Source organism: Phaenicophaeus curvirostris, chromosome 4 (genome assembly GCF_032191515.1).
Source record: "Phaenicophaeus curvirostris isolate KB17595 chromosome 4, BPBGC_Pcur_1.0, whole genome shotgun sequence".
Classification (NCBI taxonomy): domain Eukaryota; kingdom Metazoa; phylum Chordata; class Aves; order Cuculiformes; family Cuculidae; genus Phaenicophaeus; species Phaenicophaeus curvirostris.
In genome coordinates, this window is record NC_091395.1 from 7,379,678 (window position 1) to 7,402,386 (window position 22,709).

The window sequence follows — 22,709 nt, forward strand, 5'->3', positions numbered from 1 at the left end:
TATTCTTGATGTCTTCTGTTGGAATACCAAGGAGCCTGGTGTGAAAGGGAGCCTTGTATCTGTTTGAAGTTGCACCATCTTCTGGAGCTGTCCTCTTCACTGTGAGCCATTTAACTTGCAATTCCTAGAAGGTTGGAGCCAGTGCTGCTGAGTTGGTTGACCAGCAGAGGATGCTGGTAGTGTGTAGTGGTTCAAAGGTTTCTTTCTCCAGCTGAGCATTATTACCTCAATATTGCACCCTTGTGCATCTCAGGCGTTACCTCCAACAGTACTTGCTCTTGGGAATTACATTTTTAGTTTTGAACCACGAAGGACGTTGTGGTGGTTTGGGTTCTTTCTTTTCGATTTTAGCAGATGTGGTACTTCTAATTCTTATTTTGCAGCTGTCGCTTTTTCTCTTCCATGACAACTTTTTTGTTGTTTTACTGTAGTTTAAATATAATCTGTATAGGCATGTAACCTTAGTCTCCTATACCAGCAGTGACTGATACTCTACAAAGTAATTGTTAGACAGGGAGTTTGAGCACTGTTAAAACTCAAAGATTTCTTTGTGTGTATGAGAGCTCATCTTAATGTGTGCGCTATGTGCTGCTGATTATCATGGTTTGAAGAGCAGCAGTGTATTGGAAAATGACCTGTTCTAGTATATGAATAATACATGCTGTTTTTGTGAGAAGATTCCTGTTATGCAGATCTTTGTGCCCCTGCTAGTAATTTTGTAAAATAATAAAGCCTTTATCACTTTTTTATTACTATGTCATATTTTGTCTTGATGGACAGTTCTTTTAGGGGTTAAACTTTTGTCAGTGGGTATTTGGATCACAGCCCTGCAACTTGAGTCATGCCTGCATGATAGAAGAGTTTCTTGACTGGAGAAGGGCTCATAGAAGCCCCTGTGGTTGCAATAGGGTTGCATGTTGTAGAAGTATTTAACATGAATATTTGGTGAGCAGGGGAGAGAACAATCATGGACACTTAAAACAATTTTTACGTTGTTGAATACAAACCCCTTCTGAAATCAAGAGCAAATGTTTTATTCTGTATTGATGTTTTATTCTTTATTTCTGAACATTAAAGACAATACTTGGGAGCCAGGATTTCATATTACAGTTTGCACCTTTATAGCTTCTAAAATGCTTCTGCTCCCAAACATTATTAGCTTATCATGCTTTTTAGAAATATATTGTAAATTATAATTAACTATCAACTTTAAAAAGTCTTAAAACCTTATGCAGTCTTTCTCTTGACTGATACAGTTTCTCTGGAATGGCTTTTGCTGTCCCACACTTGAAGAAGAACTAATGTAGAAGAACTTTGTGGAAGCTGACTGTCAGTGGGTGCTGAATAAGCTCTGCAGCTTTTTTCCATGTTGCTTTTGGATGTTAACTCTTTTTTTGTTCGCTGGGGTGGTGGTGTGGTTGTATTGAGTGTATATATTTTGGTCTCAGAGTTTACTGACAATCTTTTTTCATAAAAACCAAGCCAGCCAGCACCCAAGTATGTGGATATTATCTCTTACCTCTGGGAAGGCACCTTGAAACACACTGATGCTAAAGTCTTCGTGCATTTCAGAAGCTTTAATATTTTCATCCAGTCCTAGCTTTTAAAATAATGGTTTGAGTGTTGGTATAACCAGAACACTGACGAGGGGCAATTTATGTGCATGATCCTCTAGAATATACTAAGCCACAAAACTTAAGTGGTCTTTTGCACATAATGTCTTAAACTATTGTTTGGTATATACATGGCAGGATGAAGACTGATCTTTCAGATTCCTCCATGAGATAAGTTGTAAAGCATTGGTGCAGGTGCGCAGAAAAAACCTAATAGATCCAGTACCACTATACCTGGCAGTTTTCAGAGCAAATAAAATGTGTGGCTAGAAGTCTCGTTTGTGTGTTTTCAGGGTTCTTTGTGGAGAAAAAAATCTTATGTATTCTCTGGGTTTCTTTTCCTTACTTTTCTCATGAAGAGTATTTTGGGTTTTGTTTATGAATCTGGTTAAAGAAAAGGGGAAAAAAAACAGTAATGGGATATGCTTAACAACGTCTTCATTCTTCACTGCCCACTACACCTTCTGCCCTGATGCCAGACTTCATCTTAATCACACTGTGGCTTGCAGGCGAACCACTGAGCGCTCAGAGCCACCAGACGTCAAACTTGCTGGCTGAGATTGATGGAGAGAGCAGCAGTAGCAAGAAAGTTAATAGATCTTTTGTCAAATGTAGACTTTAGGAGTGGTTTTAGATGGCAGATACCTGGTGTGAAACAGAGATGTTTACAGCTTTGAAACGGTGATTACGCTTTGTCTAGACAGGCAGTATAAAGAAGAGCAGACTTGTGTGAAAACACTTACAATGGAAGTGAATTAACCCATGTCCCTGGAAAATGGTGTGATTTTTTTTTTTTCTTCCTTAAGTTCAGGAATACAGGGGTTCTACGCTAGCCCTTACTGAAGAGAGGGCTCAAGGGGACAGCTATGCAGTGGCAAAACTGTTGTGAATTCCCCCCTGTAGCCAAAGCAGCTGACATGCCTTGAAGCTGAAGAGTTACATTATATTTTCAGTAAAGCAACAGCAAAGAGTGTAGAAAACAAAGAACACTTTTTATGGAGTTTGTAGATTTTTTGTTTGTTTGTTTTAGCACTAAGTTTCATATTTGTGTATGTTTCTGTGCTTATTATTATATGGAGAGAAAAGGGGAGGGGTGTCACAATAAGTGCAAGTTGTGAGGTAAAGCTTTGTTCTCAAAGTACCAAATACTTTGAGATTTGCAAGGAAAATCCATTGTATTTCACAGCTAAGTGGAATAATTTTGGATAGTTATTAATGAATCTGAAAGCTTTTTTAAAATTACTTTGGACTTCTAGTGTATTTCTGTACAATCTACAGTGACAAACCAGATGCTTTGACATTGTGTGAACATGTTCTGTGATCTTTCTTAGTTTTTCCCCTCTTGTATTAACCATTAGGTGCTGCACTGCTCTTCTCAGATAAGAAAAAAATAGTTTAGGTGTCCTTAAGGGAGCCCTTCTGTTTGCTGTTTTACAGCTTATTACGTGTTTATGCTGAAAGAAAAACTCAGGAATTGCTTAGCTCCTTGGCTCTTGGACTTAAATTCTCTTTTAACCTCTTCAGGCAGGGCAGGGGGTTTCATCATCATGATTTTATATTTAATAGAGAATGACTAATGCATATTGACATCTCTTCCAAACCATGTGAATCCTGCTTCCCAAAACAATGATCGTGTGCTGTGGAATCTTTTGGGTGGTCGTATGATGTACCCTTTTTCTCAGCTGGCAGTAATAATAGGAATCCTGGGACAATACCTTATCTTCTGTGCTGTGTTATTAGGGATTAAACAGAATTAGACAGGATCTCTAGTTTGCATACTTAACCCTTTGGAGGATGGTTTCTCGAAAGGAACAGTGAGTGGGTTTGCTAGGAACTAGTAGTGCTAACATGTATATCATATATGGCAAATGAGAGGGCAACAGTTTGAGAGGTGAACTACTTGTTCAGTTAAACATCTTTCCTATACTTTAAATGGGTTCATAGTTTCCAAGGAAGGGAAGGAAGAGTGTAAAAGAAGAACGCGTATGAACTTTAAATGAAGGGTTTAGTGATGGTATTGTTTTGAAAATTAAAATACTTGGAGAGGCAGATCAGTGATCATACTAGCACTTTTTACCTGTGAATGTTAACATGCTCTCGAAAGAGGGGCGATTGTCTTCATTTTCAGACAGGGAAGCATGAGGCACTGAGTGTTCTTTTGCATTTGTACCTTCATAGCTGCTTCTTGTGCTACATTTATTGACTTGCACTATTAGTAAGCTTGGACTTCCAAGTTGAGGGGAGGCTTTTACCTCCTAAATCCACAGTCAAGGGAAAAAGCGTTCGTTCTTTAATTAGGCAAGATGTGTGGATTTTAGACAATGCTTGCTGCTGGCATAGTGAAGACCTGGAAATTATCGAAGACAGGCAGAATGAATGGCCCTTGTGTCCTGGAAAGAAAGTCATAGGACATTTTGTCTTGACGCAGTGTAAACTGCAGCCATGGTCATAAAACTGTGATCACACGATGCAGCTCGTTTATGTGGAGCTTTTTGATTCAGCCTAGCCAAGGTCCTGTGACATAGCTAGCTCTATGTCACTCGTGCACCACGCATGTCCCTGCTAGACCTAGGAATGAGATGAAGGCACTAAAAAACTGTCTCCTCTGTTGCACGTATCTAGTGCAGGGTTCCAGAAGCCTGCACTAAGAAAGAGAAGATGCTTCTAAGCAGAAATGACAGAATATGTTGCAGAACAGGCTGCCCAAACCATAGGAGTGCAATGCATCCTTTGCCCTGTTTGGGTAGGGATATGGGCCTGGACCTAACATCCCTTTGAGAGAGGGAAAGGGATGGATTGGTGGGGGTAAACATTGAAGGTCTTACTTTTCTGACCAAGCTGGCTAATGGTGGAGGGCTTTAAATTTAGTCAGAGAGTCTAAGACTCATTTCAGAGAAGCCTTATCTGGCATGTCTCGTATTTACCAGTACAGATAAGAACAATGGAGTACTCCTTGTATTCATACTATTTATAAATCGTTTTATTCTTTAATGATACATGGCACATTAATTGTAGCTTGACAAAGGAAACTACTTATGAAACGTTTGAGTAAACAATGAAAATATGCTGCCTTGTCCCAGCTCCAAAGCCAGTTTTTTTTCTTCCCAGTGCTGATATTGCTGATTCTGAGAAACATGGATTATTTAAGTTATTGCTATCGTTTGCACTGATCTGAAAAGGGATCTCTAAGCTCTCCTTGAAATAGAGTGGGAGATGAATGTGGCTTGTGTCAAAAACTGTTCCAAACCAGTTTGTGAGTTTCAGTTCAAAGTTGTCCCTTTTTTTCATCTTCTCTCATTTCTTTAATGATTCTGCCCTGCTACATTTTCTTAATATCTAGAATTTCTCATTTCTTTGTTGCTTTAGCAGCCTTTGAACATTCTTGCATTTGAGGTTGCTTCATAGTTTTTAAGTTAAAAATCACTAGACTTTAAACCAAGTCTTCCTTATTACGGAAAATATGATTTGTCATGCATCACTAATGAAAACAGTAGAAATAATAGCCAAAAAAATGGGGCAAAATTTTAATGTGCCTACTTTTGCTAAGTGTTAAATTCTTCATACAGATCTCTAAATGATTCTTGGGTTTTGTTGATGTTAATAAGTGAGTCCATTTCCATGTAAAGTGATACCCTCCCTGAGCTGCTGGAGTGCAGGTTTCTTTCCACGTCCAAGTGTTAGATGAAACAATTGGTGGTGCCTGTGCTCTTGGTATCCCCTGCTGTCACCAGAAACCTTACTTGGGTAAGACCGCATTGTTGTAGGCTCCTGACATCTTTGCTGTTGTCTTTTCTCATTTCCTGTGCGTATCTTGAACCTTGTTTTTGCATCTCATCAGAAGACGTTTGTATCCTTTTGATTGATGGAAGGAGGCTCCAGATGTTTCAATGGTCTTTCCAGAGGTTGGATGTTGTTGAACTGCCCCTCCAAGGGCCACTTCCCATCCCTCCAATTACAAGGTGCCTGTTTAATTTGTATCAAAGCAACCCCTTAGCACGACATAGTTTCACTGTTATAGTCTGCTTTAACTGTGTCTAGACTAGGGAGTAGCATTGTTGTTAAGTCAGTTGGGTTTCTTACTCATGTAATTGTGTCTGTCCAAACCCTGTACGTAGACAATCCCCAGTACTCTCAGATTCTAATGAGAAAAGAAATTTACAGTGACTAGAATTGAGGTAAAACAGACAGTTTTCCTAACATATTCTCATAGCCAGGAAAAGTGATGCCAGATCAGTATGGTACATAAGTACCATACCAATCTGTTTCAGTAAATTTATAGCCTTACTTTACTTTGCCAAGAATAATACCAGATATGTTACAGAAACTGTGTCTTTGTTTTGCCACAATGTTTCTCTCTATTCTAATAAATCTTTTTTTTAATTAGACCCTAGTCTAGACTGTCACCCAGGTTTGTTTTTGTAGTGATCTATTTTTGTTTACTTCCTTAGAGCAATAACATACCAAAAGGACAGTAGAACAGATGGAACCTGATAGCTATGATTGCACTGTAAAAATACATATAGTCACATTAGTTAATGCAAAAGAATTTCAAAGAGCCTATTATGAAGTGGTAATTTATGTGCCAAGAGCTATGCAAAAGTAATGAAAACAAGAGTTTGCCTTAGTATTTAGAATTCTGCAGCCTTCATGCATACACACTGTTAATAGGGTCTTGCTCATATTGACATAGTGAACTTCAATTAGTATATAAGGGTTCTATATTTAATGCAGGCATCCAGACGTCCAACTCTACAGACAGAAAGGCATGCTTGTGGTGAAAACATTCAGAGGTCTGTGAGGCTCAGTTAGGCAGGAGGAGCTTTGTGGGCTCCTTCCTTTGAAGAAGAGCATCATCTCGCAATGCATCACCTTCCCCCTTTGTCTGTGGCCTGGAGGTGGCATTCCCTGACCAAGTCTGGATTCCTTGCAGTGGCTGGGCAAGGGAAGATAACTCCTAAGAGCTTCATGAAGTTGATCTTGATCCTCCAACAGAGCTGAAACTCAAAGAAAGGACTTTTGTCGCACATCTTTAGGGGAAACAAATGGGAATAGCTGTATGTGCCGTAGGGCTTGTATGCGAAGTATTATCAACATCAACACAAAATCTTAACTTTCTTGATTTCAAATGTCCACATTTTCCAGCATTGTGGCTAGTTCTTCTAAGTATGCATGTACATATCAAATTCTCTCTTCAGCTACTCAGCTGGATGTGCTTTGAAAGCCAGCAGACTGTATCAGCTAATGCTGCAGGTTCCTTCTCTGTATCATCTGCCTGTACTGTTTTCACTTATCATCAGGTACCTAGCTAGACTGTTCCCAGCATGGGTCAAGACCCAAGATACCATTATGAGCAAAGAAATGTGTAAAAGGCAAGGAAAGTGTGGCAGTATGACTATTTGCATTGGTTTTTAGGTGTTTCAGAAGGGAAATGGGGACATACTTGTTTCTTCCACAGTTTCTGTGGTACAAGGTGAGTGATGAATAAGGTTCAGAGTGAAATCGCTGTGTTTTGTGTTTGGCGTCACGTGCGTGCTCCTGTGTTGTGCTATAGTATGTCTCCAGTAACCTAGAAAAAAACAACAAACTCTCATAATTTGTTGGGGGATTTCTGGTTTGTTTTTTTAAAAAGAAAAGTTAATATAAGGGCTTAAGAGAACACTAAAGCTGCTGTTTCCAGGGTTGACTTCAGTAGGTGTGTCCTGGGTCTCTGCCGGCTGCTCCAGCATGGCAAGAAGTCAAGTGCCCCTGCCTCCCCTGGGGAGCTGGGGTTCTGTACCAGAGCTACAATACCCAGCCTGCCATGCCCCCATATCTACTTCTTATTTAATTCTGTATGAACAGCACTGATAAAACTGATGAGCTGGAGACTTTGTGTCTTTTGAGTCATTTCCAGGGCCTTAGTTGGATGTATCTTTTATGGGGCAGCTTATTGGTACAGAGCGTAGCAGTCGCTGTTGCTGATGGGAACAAAGAGTGGGTATACAAGCTGTGCTGCCAGAGCGACCGCTTTTGGAGGTCTCTGGCATAGCTGCACGATTCATTCCTATCTTTTCTCCTAGAGAGCAGAGGTGGACCAGTGCTGAGGCACTCGTGTGCTTTTGGAAGCAGGTTCTGCAGTCCTGCCAGTGGCTTTCTGCCAGGTGTCGGATACGGAGCTGCTCAGAGCTGATTCATAGCTCTGATCTGATATTGCTGCTGCTGTGAGTTTAACGTCTACTATGAAGCAAAGAATGAACAAAACCCATTTTTTTTTTAACCCAGTGAGTTATGCTAGTGAGTCTTAGTTTTAGCTATAAAACTATCTAAGCTTTTTTCCTTAAGGTTTCCTTTAGTGATAGATATAATTTTAATGCTTTTGAAGCCTTTTCAAGGTGTTTATCTGGAATATGAGTGAGTAAAATACTAATTTACAGCTTGAAGCGAGTGCTTCATATCTAGTCCTCTTTGGGGTTTTAGGCAAAAGTGTTAATTGGATAGGTGCAACATTTCTTGAAATAGAAATAACCCAAGAAAATACTAATTCTATAGAATACGTCTGTGATATTTCACCTATTCAAATCTGTAGTCTTCTTTTTAAGCTATATTCAGAATTTATATCCTGTTTAGATCAAATTAATTTAAATAGCATTCAATGCTAGATAGTGCAGAAATAAAGTCAGAAATAGCAGTTGACTGTCAAAACAAGAATTTGATGTATAGCATCCTGAAGCAACTGGGGAGATATTAAAAACCAAGTTTACATCATGAGGCATAAATGTGTATTAAGATAGAAAAAGCAGTGCTTACACACTCCTCTAGCTTAAGTTTTTTTGCCATGGGCACTGTGTATGGGGAAACATGTGATGATGTTTCCTTTGTAGTGTACTACAAGATAAATTGTTCCTTGGAGAGCTGGAGAGAAAACTGAGTTGAAGGCTTTTCATGTCAACTCCTTTTTGAATAATTTTTGATAAATTAAGATAATTCTACTTGAGTAGTTTAGAGCAATAAAAAAGATGCCTGAGCTATGGCACACATCTGTAATACATATCCTTAAAGTTGAAATTTCCATAAGGGTTTTCTTTTAGAGTATTCTTGGTGCTTTTACCCTTCCACATTCTTTCTTTTCAATACAAGAAATCTTTTTAATCTATCAAAATGTCATGCTGTCTGAAGTACGAAGACATGTTGCAATTACAGGATTGTTTAGAAACAGAAGGCAAACTCAATAGTTTATTGCACTGTTATTCATTCGAGACCTGTATTTTTGTTTGTGTGTATTTAAATGACATTTTTCTGAGCACCGTTCTATTCCCTTTGGAAGTTGGCTAGTAAAGTTTTTATGCCTGTCTGCTTTTAGGCAAGAATCTGAAACTTTATGGTTTCAGTGAACAAATTAATGAAAATTCAGATTTTAACCCCAGCAGGGTCATTTCAGATTGTCTGGAAACTAATTTGTATGGCAGTAGTGATCTTATATGAAGTGGAGGTGTTCTTTCCACTGTTTTCTCTCTAACAGCTCTCTTATCTCCTGCACTCCTAACTTCCAAGGAGGCATCTTATTGTATTCAATTTTTATGTATAAATTTCTTAATTCTAAATAATTTCTGTGGTCAGCTCAGAAAGTCTCATGGGTTTTTATCATCTATTTATTTCTTTGTGCTGTGTTATCAAATGGGGTTGCAGTTACATGGAATGAGGTTAAGTGTTGAGATAGTAATTAATTAAGCATAGGCACCGATACCTTATTATTTCAAGTCCTGCAATCAACAGACTGAGAACACTGCTTGACCCATGTGCTTGTGGAGAGGGGAGGAAGTGGGAGTGGACGTTTTCTTGCAGGGCAGGATAATATTGGGTAGGAGCAAGCTGCGCACATGCCTGCCAAAATACTTGGATCAGACTAAAGGAACACAGATGGCTGAGGCTGATAAAGGTGTCTCTTATTGTTTTGTTGGGTTTTTTTAATTTTTTTCCTGCTCAATACTGTTTTGACTTTTTGTGCGAGAGAGGGGTAAGAAGGGAGGAAGACAACTACGTGGGTATGTTTATTTTAATACATTTTTACAGTGTAGGAAAGAAGTTGTATAAATTCAATACTCTGCACGTCTGTGCTCAGTAGGACGCCAAAGGCTGGAGCTAAGCCCTCCTTTCAGGTTTCTGTAACAAATGAACAATAATGTGTCCTCAGGGATTTATGTCATGCTGTCCAACATTCGCTTCTTATCTGCTAATAGAAAAAATCCAATGGAATGCTTAAAGTAGCTCCTAAAAATTGGACTGAGAAGCCTTAAAAGCACATGGTTGCTTCTGCTCATAATTGGCCTCAATGCCAGCTGCCCTCTAACACGGTTCCTTCATGTCTCCTTGTTTCTCAGGTTGTTTATTACCATGATTATTTGTTTATTAACATCCTTTGTGATACGTATTTATATCTAAACATGTGTACATGTGTATATCCACACATATATAGATAATATGTATTCCTCCATGGAGTGCCTGAGTCTCTCAGCAGCATGTTTGGCAGAGGAGGAAGCTGAGCCACCACAGGGCAGAGGTGTGAGTTCATAAGGGAAGAGCAAGTCCAACAGGCTTTGTAATCTGAGCAAAGTCCAGTTCTTCTTAGCGTCTGTTATTTATTGTTGTAGAAATTAACTGGTCTCCCCTATCTAAAAGTGGTATGTCTGAGCTTTAAAGCAGAAATTAATCATTGTCACCATACATAGCGGTTGTTCCAAGTTCATTGGATCTGTTACACCCATGAGCGACACCATCCATCAGGGCAGGGCTGAGAAGAAGGGAGTAGAGGTGAGTCTTCTTTTACCCCATTTTTTTTAGTCTTAAAGAGGCAGTGTCATTAGCAGACCTTAAAGATTCTTGGTTTGTAAGTTACAGCAGTAATGTTCTGCTCATTGAAGCTGCAAAACCACAGGATGCTCTTCTTGGTGTGCATGATAGACGGTACTTGAAAGCAAGTGAATTTAATTTTGAATATAATTTTCAATTTGCAGTTGTTAAGTTGAGATATTACAGTTGTTTTTCATAGAAACTAATACATTCAAAATTGAGTTGCAAAGCCATGCTTCTAATGGTATACACTAAATAACTAAGACCAAACTTATCCAACTGTGCTATTGGTCTCTTGTCTTCTAAATGCTCTTTCTCTTCTTCCTTGATCACCCCATAGGTATATTTTTTTAAAACAGACATTGAAATACTATTTTTTGGGGGGCAGCAAAGCTGACCAAAACTTTTGGAGGGCAACAGTGTTTCGTTCTGAGGTTCAATGCGATAAAACTGAATGCAATTTTTTTGATGCCTTTTGGGGATGCACAAACACTCTCCTCTATAAATACAGCATAATTTTATGAATATTAATTGTGGCTGCTACTATACAAATAGAAAAATAAATGCAGCTCAACTACTTTAACTACATGCCCTCTAAAAGAAACCCCAAAAAAACCAACCAACCAACCAAAACCAAACTGACCTTTGTGTGAGCAGGAAAATGCTAATATTTTTCCTGTGAAAATGTATCATTATTATTGCAAGTTTGCTTCTGCAGAGGATATATGAGGATGAGAATCTGGAGTTTATAAAAGAGATTATTAGTAACAGTGGACTGGCTTTTCTTTGAGTTATGCTAATTTTCCATTACTGTAACTATATCTTATTTAATTAAATTAGTCCTCATTTACATTGGTGTAACAAAGCAGAAAATGAGGCCCTGGGTAAATAAGAAAGACCTTTTATTTGTGTAGATTAAAATCTATATTGAAAGCGACACAGGGTAAACACTAAACATGTAACAAAAACCTTGCCTTTGCCAAGGAAATAAGGAAATAGAGATGTTCTACGGTCTATAATTAGGCACTTTACATGGATGTAGCTCTTTAAAAAGGAATACAAGACAATGGTATTAGCACAGTACTCCAAGGAGAAGAGCTAGCAATAAATTATAGTGCGAGTGGGCTATGGGACAACTTAATGGACAACAGTTGTGTAGGAGCCTATGTCCAGAAGTCAATTAAAATCTAGAAATTCATTTGTAAACATACACATTGCTTGCTGTTTGTGTAATTTTAAAAGTAAAGAGGAGCTTTATCTAGTATTAATTAAAAGTCCTTTCAGTTGTGATGTAGCTTTAAAAATACAAAAATCAGCTGCTTTATCCAACACAAGTCAGGGAGTAGGTAATTAATGTTTGCATAGGCTGGTAAAAAGAATGGAGAAGCCATCTAAATTAGTGCAAAGTGGGCATATATTGTACACATATCACATCTATTTCAGCTACTAATAGCAGCTAAGCTCACCGACATAACTTTATGAGTTTTATCTGAATGAAGATATTATTTAAAGTAAAAATTCTTGGCAATAAGAATGGTTCTTTACTGGGGGGAAGATGTAGATCGTGTTGTGGTTGAGAAACTTGAGTGTGTGCACACGTAAAGACCTGACAACAAAATCCTGGTATCTTCACTTCTCTGGTTAGTTCCATAGGGACCAGAAAAACTACTAGTGTAAAGCTAACAACATTTGATGTTCTGATGTCACCAAGACTTCTTGTAGGCCACCTCCTGATTTACATGAAAGCAAAATGTTTCCTATGTAAAATAAAATGGGTTGCTCACTAAAATGGGAAATCCTTGAGAAATGTATGCTGCTTCACCTAGGACATTTTGAATGGAGCTGTTTTTTTACTGCTGTAAGAACCAGGACTCCTTTCAATTGAAGTGGTGGTGAGTTTTGGAGTCACTTGCAAGCTCTCATCCCCTGCAAGTTTTCTCTCTCAGTATTTGGTTTACCTGGGGATTATAACATTGAGGTATTTCTTCATTTGGCTCTCCAGATGCACCACAGTTTCTGCTCAGTGACGTTACTTACATTTGTCTGTAACTTCTCTCAAGACACATGGTTTACTTTCTGGGAGCTTTGTTCTTTCAGAGAGAGGTTTTTTCTTGTGTTAGCTGATAGAACTTTGTAAATTACTGTGATTTCTGCCCCCTGGCAAATCATGCAAAGAACAGTAGGATAGATCTATGTGATTCACCACAACTTTTTAAATACAAAAGTATGTAATGTGGCAATCTTAAATCCATTTAACAGATGTTATATATAGACTGATGTGAAAGTTACAGCAGGGTAGTTTCAATGTGTTCATTTTAATTTATGTACTTTTAAAGATAAACCCTTTGTAAAAGTACTTTATGGCATTGTGGGTTTACACTGTCAATGCCAGTCAGTAGCTTCCAGCTCTATGTTTTTTGCTCAGTCCCCTAAAAGTCTATTTCCTTCTGAGCTATTATATTCAAACAGTGATAGTTTCATAAGTGCCAGCTTGTGCACACCTACACATTTGAAATTTAGTTTTATCATGACAGATGCTGAAATTGGGTTTCTTGCGGCATGTGAATAGTATCACAAAAATTTACAACATCAAGTGGCAGCCTAGTATATACTTTTGAAGGAGTGTTTGTGTTACAGGCTGATAGGTTTTGTCTGGCTCCCCTGGCTTTCTAAAACATTGGTGGGATGATGGCACAGTGGTGTGGCTGTCTGCTGGTCTCTCATCTGGATGATTTACTTTTCTTTTGAGGAATGTAAATTTTACTCCAGGCTGGTTTGTATTGTTTTGTTGTGACAGTGGATTTACTTTCTGAAAGTGGCCTGTACTGGACCTTAGTATCAAAGCTTTCAATAGGCTTGGAATATATGGGCATCTCCTAGGATTTTGTTCCCTTCTTGTGAGTCTGTTTTGGGTAGGAAGAAGTAACTTTGTAAGGCTGGACTTTGGTCTCAATGGAAAGGGCCACTGTATTGTATCCTTGACGTAACTGGAGTAACAGAATGCCTCTTCTCTGTACTGGGTGTACATCTGGTTATTTTTAGTTTTCTATGAAAATCTATTATCTATCCTTGTATCTTTTTTTCCTTTTTAATAGAGGCTTGTGTTTTTCTTTATCAAAGATATAACCATGTTCTTAATTTTTAAAACATTTTTTTTATATTTAATAGCTATTATTTGGAAGCCAGAAATGTTGTAGGAGTCAGACTTTAACTGTATCTTGCAACAAGTCTGCCAAAAAATAAGAAAGTTATCTAAGGATTTAGTTAGTAAAGCAACTGCCCCATCATTTCAAATGCAGACTAGCCTGGGTGGATAATGGGATCCAGGAATGAGCGGAATGAAGGAATGCAGCTGGATTCTGTAGCTCTAGAAGTCAAGGTCGTCCACAGCCAGGGCTTCAGCAGTCTCTGAGGGTGAACACTTGGCCAATTGCAGAGTGATCTTCCCCAGGCACAGAAGGCTCGTGGTTATTGAGTGTCCTGGCAGGGAACACCCGTGTCCCTTTTGCAGAGTATAGAGAGCCTTCACTGCATCACATGGAAGAGCGGAAGAGAGGTCATCAGGACAATATGTTAGAAAATGGGATGATAGATCATATCACCTTCCCTAGGGCAAGAGATGGAAACCTTGACCTGAGTAACCATCCTTGCTTGCTCTGTTTGTATTTTTTTTTTTTTGTTCCCTGCAGTCCCCCCACCCCTTCTGTGCCCTGGCTCCAAATCCTGTAGCCCACATCTCCCAAGCATTATCCTGGAAGGAAGGTCAAGCAGACCATGGACTAACTGAATGCATGTTCAGTGACACTTGCTCCAAAGGCTCCCACTACTGCTTGTCTCTCACACTGTTTTGTGAACTACTTACTGGAACAGCCGCCCAAAGTGAAGTGACTGCAAGGTAATTCCTTCCTCAGGCCTTGGCTCAAGAGAATCACTTAAAAATAGGGAGGACAACATACCTTTACTTTAGAAGAAAGGTGCTGTTTCTTTCTTGCTACCGTACTATGGTTTTCTCTGTCATTGGTGGCACCTAGGAATACTTTACTCTTCTGTTTATTTCCAAATGTTAATTATATTTGTGTGTGTGTTTATTTTAGTGTGTAGTCATTTGTGTTGTTTTTATTTAACACTTCATACTGCTCTGTTACTGGCAGCAGTATTTGATTTATTTCTGTGATTAGTTCTTATCCCTTTGAAATCCACAGAGCCTTTAAAAAAGAAGAAAGAAATCCTAACAATAATAGTAGCATTCAAACTCCTTTATCTTCATTTTGTTTCAATCCAATGGTGGATATTCCAAATTCTCCATGGTAATAGAGAAGTATTTCAGAAGCAAATATCTTGCCAGATCTTTGCATTTTCATTACAATTATTACTAAGGAGAAAGAGTACTTTATCAGCCATAGGCTTTGTAGCACTAGAACATGGATGTTTAAAGCCGATGCAAATGAGCATTCTCCTTTCATTGTGAGTTTACTGCTGAAGCAGTGCAATTTTTTAAGAACCAAAGATCTTTTCTTAGAAAAACTTCACTGGCATCTCTTTGGTAAGCAAGCGGCGCAATGCATCCCCGTGGTTTCTTACAGGCAGAATAGAAAGATCTCCTTTACTCAGCCTATTTTCTTACCCAGGGATTATGTGCATTAGCTGTTATCCCATTATATGGTACATTCATAACTGTTTTGTTCAAGGTCTGAAGTAGCCAGGTTGGGACTGTGTATAGTCCCACTGACACGAAAAAAACACAGACAAAAAAGACCTGAGTGTTTGGCTAGTGCAAGGACAAGTAATTAACCAAAGATTTTTATTTATTTACATCAGTTCAACATTTCTTTCTCCTTGTGTGTTTACCTGCCAGACTGCTAGACTTGGGCAGGCATCTCCCCTCTTTGGTTTCATGTATCACATCTGGCCTCAGCCGCAAAAGGGGAAATAATTTGTTTCTCTTGAAGGTTCTGCCTTATCTTACAATGGTGAAAATAAAATTTGGCTCCCGCACTGTAAATCTTACAAAAATAAGGTTTGGAAACTGTGGAGCTTCTCTACATTAATCAAAGACAATGTCGAGTTGCAGTAACAATTCCATTTCTATTTTTACTTTGTTTCATTCTTAATTTAATCCCATAACCAAGGTCCTACTTCAGACTGAATTCAGAATTAGCACTTGTAGTATTAAAGCCTTTTAATATCCATTTATTCTATTACAGGGCAAACACACTACACTTTTGAAAGAAAGAATTTTTTTTTTTTAATCTAAGCTTTCTTAGATCAAAAATAGTTCTCATTGGGTAAAGGGTTGGAATGAATGCAGCACTGTCCTTGACCAGACTAATTACCGAATACTTCAAATTAAGGATATTCATCAAGTAAACCCACAAAAGAAGTGATCTAATAAAAAATAGTATTTAAAGAGCTTTCATCTCCAGTGAGATTGCTTGGATGAATCAGTGGAAAAACATTCACCTTTGTTCACTGACAATTAAGAAACTAAGTAGCTTGGAGCTACTCCTTATGTTGTAGTTACTTAATGCTTAACTACCAATTGATGTATCTATAATGCAGAGGATTAATTCTGGAGAAATTGCATATGATAGCTAATTTGATATTTAAGACTTCCTTAATTGCTAAGCTAAATGATTATTAAGAGTGAAACTTAAAAAATATTTATAATAATAATTAGCATAGTAAAATTGTCTCCATTTTGTTTGTGAATATAGTATAGAATCTTATTAAAAATTTGTATGCCTACCAAGTTTGGCCTGCAAGGCAGTAGAGGTTTATAAGGCTTGGGCTGACAACTGGTTCCACCAATGGAACCACTCAGTTATGGCTGGGAAACGTATAATAATGTAAGACAGAGTACGTGGAATTGTTTGCATTTGGATTAATTTATTAAGTGCCTTTTTTAAATTAAGCTGCTTTCTTCACCAGAGTTTAATTACATTCCTAGCAGCGTAAGAATATGCATATTGGTGGGAAGAGGAAAATAATAAACTATTTTATGGAATTGTGAGAGTTGAGCCTCAAGGAGAACGTTGCAGTCAGGTCTGTCATGTATGTGTGTCCCTGTGTCAGCTAAATATATGGAACAATATGTAAGTAAAGGAAACGGAATTGTTTCTCTACTTACAGGCTTCATAGACATGAATTTTCATGCTAATAGATTACTTTTTAAGGCATTCTTTTTATGTGTCAGAGACACTAGTCACCTATTAGTTTAGATTAATAAACTTTACAAATCTGTATTTGGCAGTTTAGGATATATGTTGCTGATATTTCCCCTGTAGCTTGAGAGCTAAGTCACAAGAAGCACATGTTATGGCGCAGTAATCTATACTAGTGCTTGAACCCTCTGCATCTGCCCTGCTAGCTGCAGCCCAGTCCCTAAAGGTCAGAAAGACCCAGTGTTGTCTGTGATCATATCTAAAGGCAGTTTTCTCCCCCTCTGATTCTTAAATTGTTTGTTTCCTAGTCCTTTTTAGTGCTTGAGCACATTGTTTTATTTTCACAAATCCTGCCTTGCAGGTTCTCCCCTTTTCTTTATTCACAGGCTCTCTTGGCAGTGGGAAAACTTAACAGTTCTCATTAATTTCAATTCTTAATTTTGATTTATTCGATTTTTTTTTACTATTAACTGAAAGGAATATTGGTACTAAAGGAACTCTAAAGATTGGAACTCTACCAGTTGAATATTGTGCTGCTTTTTGTCTTGGTGTAGTTAGAGCTCGCATCACTAGAATATAACCTCTCTACTGAAAAGGAAAGCATTGATGTGGTCAATCTCTTTGCACCATGCTACTTTTGAAGCATAATGAAGACTTTTGAATAAACAAACTAAATTGTACCAATTATATAAGGTGGGAACAACTCTGGAGACAAAACTGAGTCAGAGATGATGCCTGCCTGATAGGAGCGGTGATGCCTCAGGTGTATGTATGTATTGAATGAGCTTTGAGTCAGATAATCTTCTGACTGATGACAAAAGATGTCTTGTGGATGCAACTTATTTTCAGTGATTTGTCAGTGTCTACCTGTCAGTGGCCCCAGCGCTGCTGATGTGGATAAAGAGCATTTCATAATGAACTTGTTAGATATTTGCCCTCATCCCCATGTTACTACTAATACTACACATAGGTATTAACTTCATATTAATATTTCAAATATTTTCATTTGAAATTTGTCTTAAACTCTCGCAAATAAGAGCAAATGCTTAGTTGTCCTTATAGTGTCATGTTTAAAAGTTTCTTTTCTTTTGTCTTACGTGAGCCGTATCTTCCTGTTTTCACAGACATAGTTCAGTTCTGTTCTTGTGAGCTGTATGAGAGTACTTATTTCTTAGAAGCTATCAAGTTTTTCTTATTTAACTTGCTGTTGACAAGTGGTTTTTGAAAAACATAATGCTCTTAGAAGGTCATTCGGCTTTATTCACTTTGTTAGACCAAACACTAAAACCTTATGTCTTTGGGTTCTGATTAGTGACACTTTAATAAAGTCACTTGAAGTTCAGTAGACTGAATTTTCTACCTTTTCTAATGTTTCTATGGTCACAGGGAAGCGACCTGTATTCAATCTTTTAAATGCAAATCTTCTAAAAGTTACTGTGCAATTTTGTGTACCAGACTTCTTCAAGGGTTACAAAAAGTGCCTTTTTTTTTAAACAGCTACAGCACTGTCTTTTCTCATTCTTTTCTGTTTTCCTCCTCTCTTTCTTTCTAGTGATGTGACAGCAATTGACTAAACTTGGGTCTTTTGGGATAACAAAGGATTGAGAAAAATCTTAAAGGTTTTTATTGCTGCACTTCTGACTGGGCCAGAGCAGACAAAGGCCTTTCCACTTGATTAGATAATAAGGCTAACGTGGGCTTTGAGTGAAAAATATCTTTGCATTCTGCTCTTCTTTTTCTCCAACCCAAAAAAAAGAGGGGGGTGGGTAAAAAGAAAACTATGCCTAATCAGCCACAATTAAATCTTTCATGGTGAACTCACTTTGGAGGAATTAATGCATTTTGTATTGCCTAACAACTCAAGTGAACATTAACAACACGTGAGAACTGAGGGGAAGAAAAATTATGGCCGTCTTTTTTTTTTGGTTCTCAAGGAATGGAGAAGGGCAGGTCATTGACTTGATTTTCATGGGAAGATTGACTCTGGAGTGCTCGCATATCCAGGAACAGAGCGAGGGGGTATTGACAGCTGGGATCTGGGGAGGGGAGTGTGCAGGAGGAGTGATTGTACCATGGTTTGTTGGGGGGCAAAACAAGGGAAGATGAAAACAAAGCCCAGAGAGGGAACAGTAGCTGCAGTGTCCCAGGGCTGAGGGGCTGCTTCTAGTCAGTGATGGATATGTGTTGTGATTGGACTCCAGCAGTTGTGGTAGAGAAATATTAGTATAATGAAAGGGGGTGCCCTTAAGTGAGAAACAGTTTGTTCTTAATGAAGCTGAAGAAGTTGTACCATGCTCCTCCGTGCATACTGTGAAAGAGTGCAGGAGATGCTCTTTCAGCCCTTTCATCCTCCTGGCTGTTGGAAGAACGGCTCATGCAAAAGAAATTTGGGAATCCAGATGCGTTTTCCCAAGATACTCTAATAAGCATTACAGGCTAAGAGCAATAACTAAAGGCATTTTTAGTTATTATTTGAAGATTTCATTCTTCTGACACCTGTTTCGTTCATACTCTGTGATTAAAAATAACCTGAATGCTGAGGTATGCTCAGATGAATAAATCAGTCCACTTATTTTCCCTTCACCTGCATGGGTCCTGAACTTTGTCTGACACAGGCAACCAGGCAGACCCTTACTCATGCTTGGGAACACAAATATTCATACAATCTTCTCACTGCTTCTCCTCTGAGGGAGAGGTGTACACCCCATCTTCTGCTCATTGTGCAATCCTACTATCTCTGCCATGCACGTCCCAAACCTTTTCCTCCTCCTCCCTCCACTCATGCGTGCTCATTCCCAAAATGGTCACAGCCCTATTCACTTGCCTGCAAGACCTCAAATCATCATTTGTCTCCTTTTACTCAATTAATCTCTTGCCTTTCTCATTGCACCCTTTACCTCTACCATCACTTTCCACTCTGACTGGATGCCAGGAGCTCTACCCCCAACCAAGATTCCTCTAATGCTGTGGTTTTTCCGATTTCTTACCCAGGAAGGTTTTGGTTCCTTTTGAACATTGCATGCAGGATACAAAATTGCTAGTCAAAGTAAATAATTCTTTTCTTTTAAGAAGCTCACACTTAGAGTGAAGTTGTTATCTATTAAAACGTAGTCTCTTGAGCTACTGAAATAGCAAATTATATGTTGTTTTGCAAGTAAATAAAAGATGAAGAGAGCCAAACCAAACAAGTTTGGCCCTTACGTGCTGCCTGAGAGAAGGCCCTTGCCAACCTTCAAGGCTTTTACCTCGGCATCCAGGCTCTCATCTAGGCTCTGAAAGTTGGATACCACCCACAGCAACCAACAGAACCCCTCTCCTTGCTCAGAGTCCCACACCTGGTTGTATAACCCAGTCCTGAAGGTTAAGTACATCTTCATAGTCTCATTTTAGAACCAAATTGTCATTAACTCATTTGAATTGCCCATAGTGAACTTGTGAACGTATATCAAGCTAGGCAAATGTATGAAAGCTATTTGTGTTTATATAGGCGTGTATGTGATGTTTCTCTGGGATGTACTACCTCATTTTTCTCTCATTACAGTTCTTACTTGGTTTTGGGGTTTTTATTATTTTTCATTAATTGCTGAGCTGGTCTGTGCAAGTACTTTTTTTGAGGTTTTGGCTTTTTTTTTTTTAAGATCTTCTGAAATTATCAGCTGAATTTTCTGTTTTAGAAAGCTGAAGTTTTTTCACATGTTAACTCTTAAACAACATACACAGTTGCTCTGGATTCAAACTGTACTCTGAAATGACATATAAAAACTATCCAAAGCAAAGTCCACAGTTTTTGGTGCTGACTGAAAGCAAACTGACCCACACTCCCCATCATCCAAAAAACCCTGGGGTTAATGCCGCACGAAGATCACTGTAGGAAGTTTTTTTTACTACTGGCTTTTGTCTGAATCCCTGCTTTACTTGAGCTTTACAAGTCAAATGAGCAGAAGAAATGCAATAGATGATTTGAGATGTGTGTGGGAAGAATGGGAGCTGAAAGATTGGCTTTCTGAAGGCTTTGCTCAGTTCCTGCCTTCGCAAAGAGACCATGGGGAGGTTTTTCTTCCTGACTGCATCTCTGCAGCAAAATAATTGCCTTGAGGATAGCACTCTGGAAAAACACTTAGATTATCTTTGTTTTAATAGAGGTTAAAAAAAAAACAAACCAACAACAAAAGGCAGAGGTAGGAAATTGTTTTGCGTAAACTTAAGTGCTTTATGGATAATTTAATAATCATAAATGACATCATTAAAAACAGAAATGTGGATTCCTAAGCATGATGTCTTTTACTAGCATGCTGTATTTCACTAAGTGGCAGTTATTAGTGGTGGAACATAGCTGTGCTTTGTGAGCTTCTCAGTCTAGATGGAATTGGGGGTCTCTTTATGCTTTTAATGTGGTGGGGGTAAAATGATGCACATGATGGTGGAAGATCAAGTATTAGAAAGCTTAGGCAGCCTTGTGGACACTGCAAAAGTGGGACTTAAAGATGGATTCTGGCAGCAAGTGACTTCTGTCAACCTGAAATACCTCTTAGTAGGTGTCTTGCAGTGATCTGCTTGAAGACTGCTTCCTGCAGAGGCATGTTGCACTCTCCCTAGCACCCACCAGATCAAATGCTGTCCTCAGCTTAGACCAAGGGTGCCTTAATTGATCAGTCCTCAGAAGCACTTCCAACAGTAATTGGTCTGATCTGTAATCTTATCACCTCACCTGGCAGATTATCCATTTTTAGCTGATTTGTGAGCCGGTAACCTGCGCATCCCAGCAAACCGGTGCTGTCATTCCTTTTGCTTGCAGCATTTCTATAGATGCCTCTTTCCTTTATGGCAGCTCAGTGATCCCCTAAACCAGGGAAGAGAATTGACTGAAAAAGGAACATCGAGTCAGGAGAAGATGACATTTGAGTATTCAGAGAAAGCTATGTGTTATTGCTACTCATTCAACCAAAAATAAAATAAAATAAAATCTGCTTTCATTGAATTCAGAGCTAGCGTATTAAGATGTCAAATCGTGGTGCTGTATGTTGTAGATAAACAAATGTAATGTAGCAACATTGCATCAAATACAGCAATATCTGTAAAGAACTGAAGGCACAAAAAATGAAAAATTCATTCTTGCTCTTTAGTATTTCTGCAGGCAACTGCCATTTTAATTCCAAAGCTGTTTCATAGCGTTCAGGCTGTTATCTAATGTATTTCTTAAGTTGTAGCCCTTTTGTCTGAAGTTCAATGAAAAATTTCAGATCTGAGACATCATGTATATTGAAAGAAATTATTCCAACAAGAGAGTAGGGTGGAAAGTAATTTCTAGACATGTGTCTTTATTTGTTAGGATGTCAATGAGACTTCCAATTACTTGTCACACCTTCATTTCTGCCCTAATACCAGAAGTGAAAGCATTTCTATTGCCAGCATCCAGGGTCTAGTCCTTACTGCTGGCCTTTCTGCTGGCCTTTCTGCACTCCATCCTTTCTGACTCTTCAGGGAGCCTAGGGTTTTTGTGTTTCTACCTCTTTCTAAGCTTTTGAGCAGTGAAAGTTTGGTATCTCTGATTTATCACTTCCATTGTTTGTGTTAATCTAAGCCTTGAGTAGGTCTATTATCTATCTTAAGCTTTTTTAACTGATAGTTTTCCCAAGTTGATTGGCACTTTTCTATATGTCTGGATGTTGCAGAGATGTAACATGGTTTATTCCTAATTTTTCTGAGTTAGTTAAAAAGTTAGCAAAAATCACATTGCAGTTTGTTGCAATAGGGGTTTGTGATCTTGAAGAGCGAGATGATTCTCTAAGTTGTTGCTCAACTTTTTCTCTGCATTATTAGAATAAAGATACATATTTCTACCTGCAATTTGGGACAGACAATTTAGATGACATAGTTCTTGTAAGTTAGACTGCTTTTGTTTAAAATGCTTGTAACTGATTAGTGGCTTGGCAGCCAGTCAGAATGATTGCTTAAGTACTGCAACTTCAGAATAACTTTAAAATGGAAAAGCAGCTAGTTATTTAGTGATATCATTGAGATACATAACATTCTTTCAAAGCAAGTAAAGATGTTATACATAAGGGATAGACATCATCCCAATCATCCCATTGTTGGCTCATACACTCTC

At 38.4% G+C, this 22,709-nt stretch overlaps 1 protein-coding gene across 1 annotated transcript in view; it reads left to right on the forward strand.

Annotated features, from left to right (window-relative positions):
- The window catches only part of FAT4 (FAT atypical cadherin 4), a 141,251-nt gene that overhangs the window by 6,140 nt on the left and 112,402 nt on the right, over positions 1-22,709 (forward strand). The window lies entirely within an intron of this gene.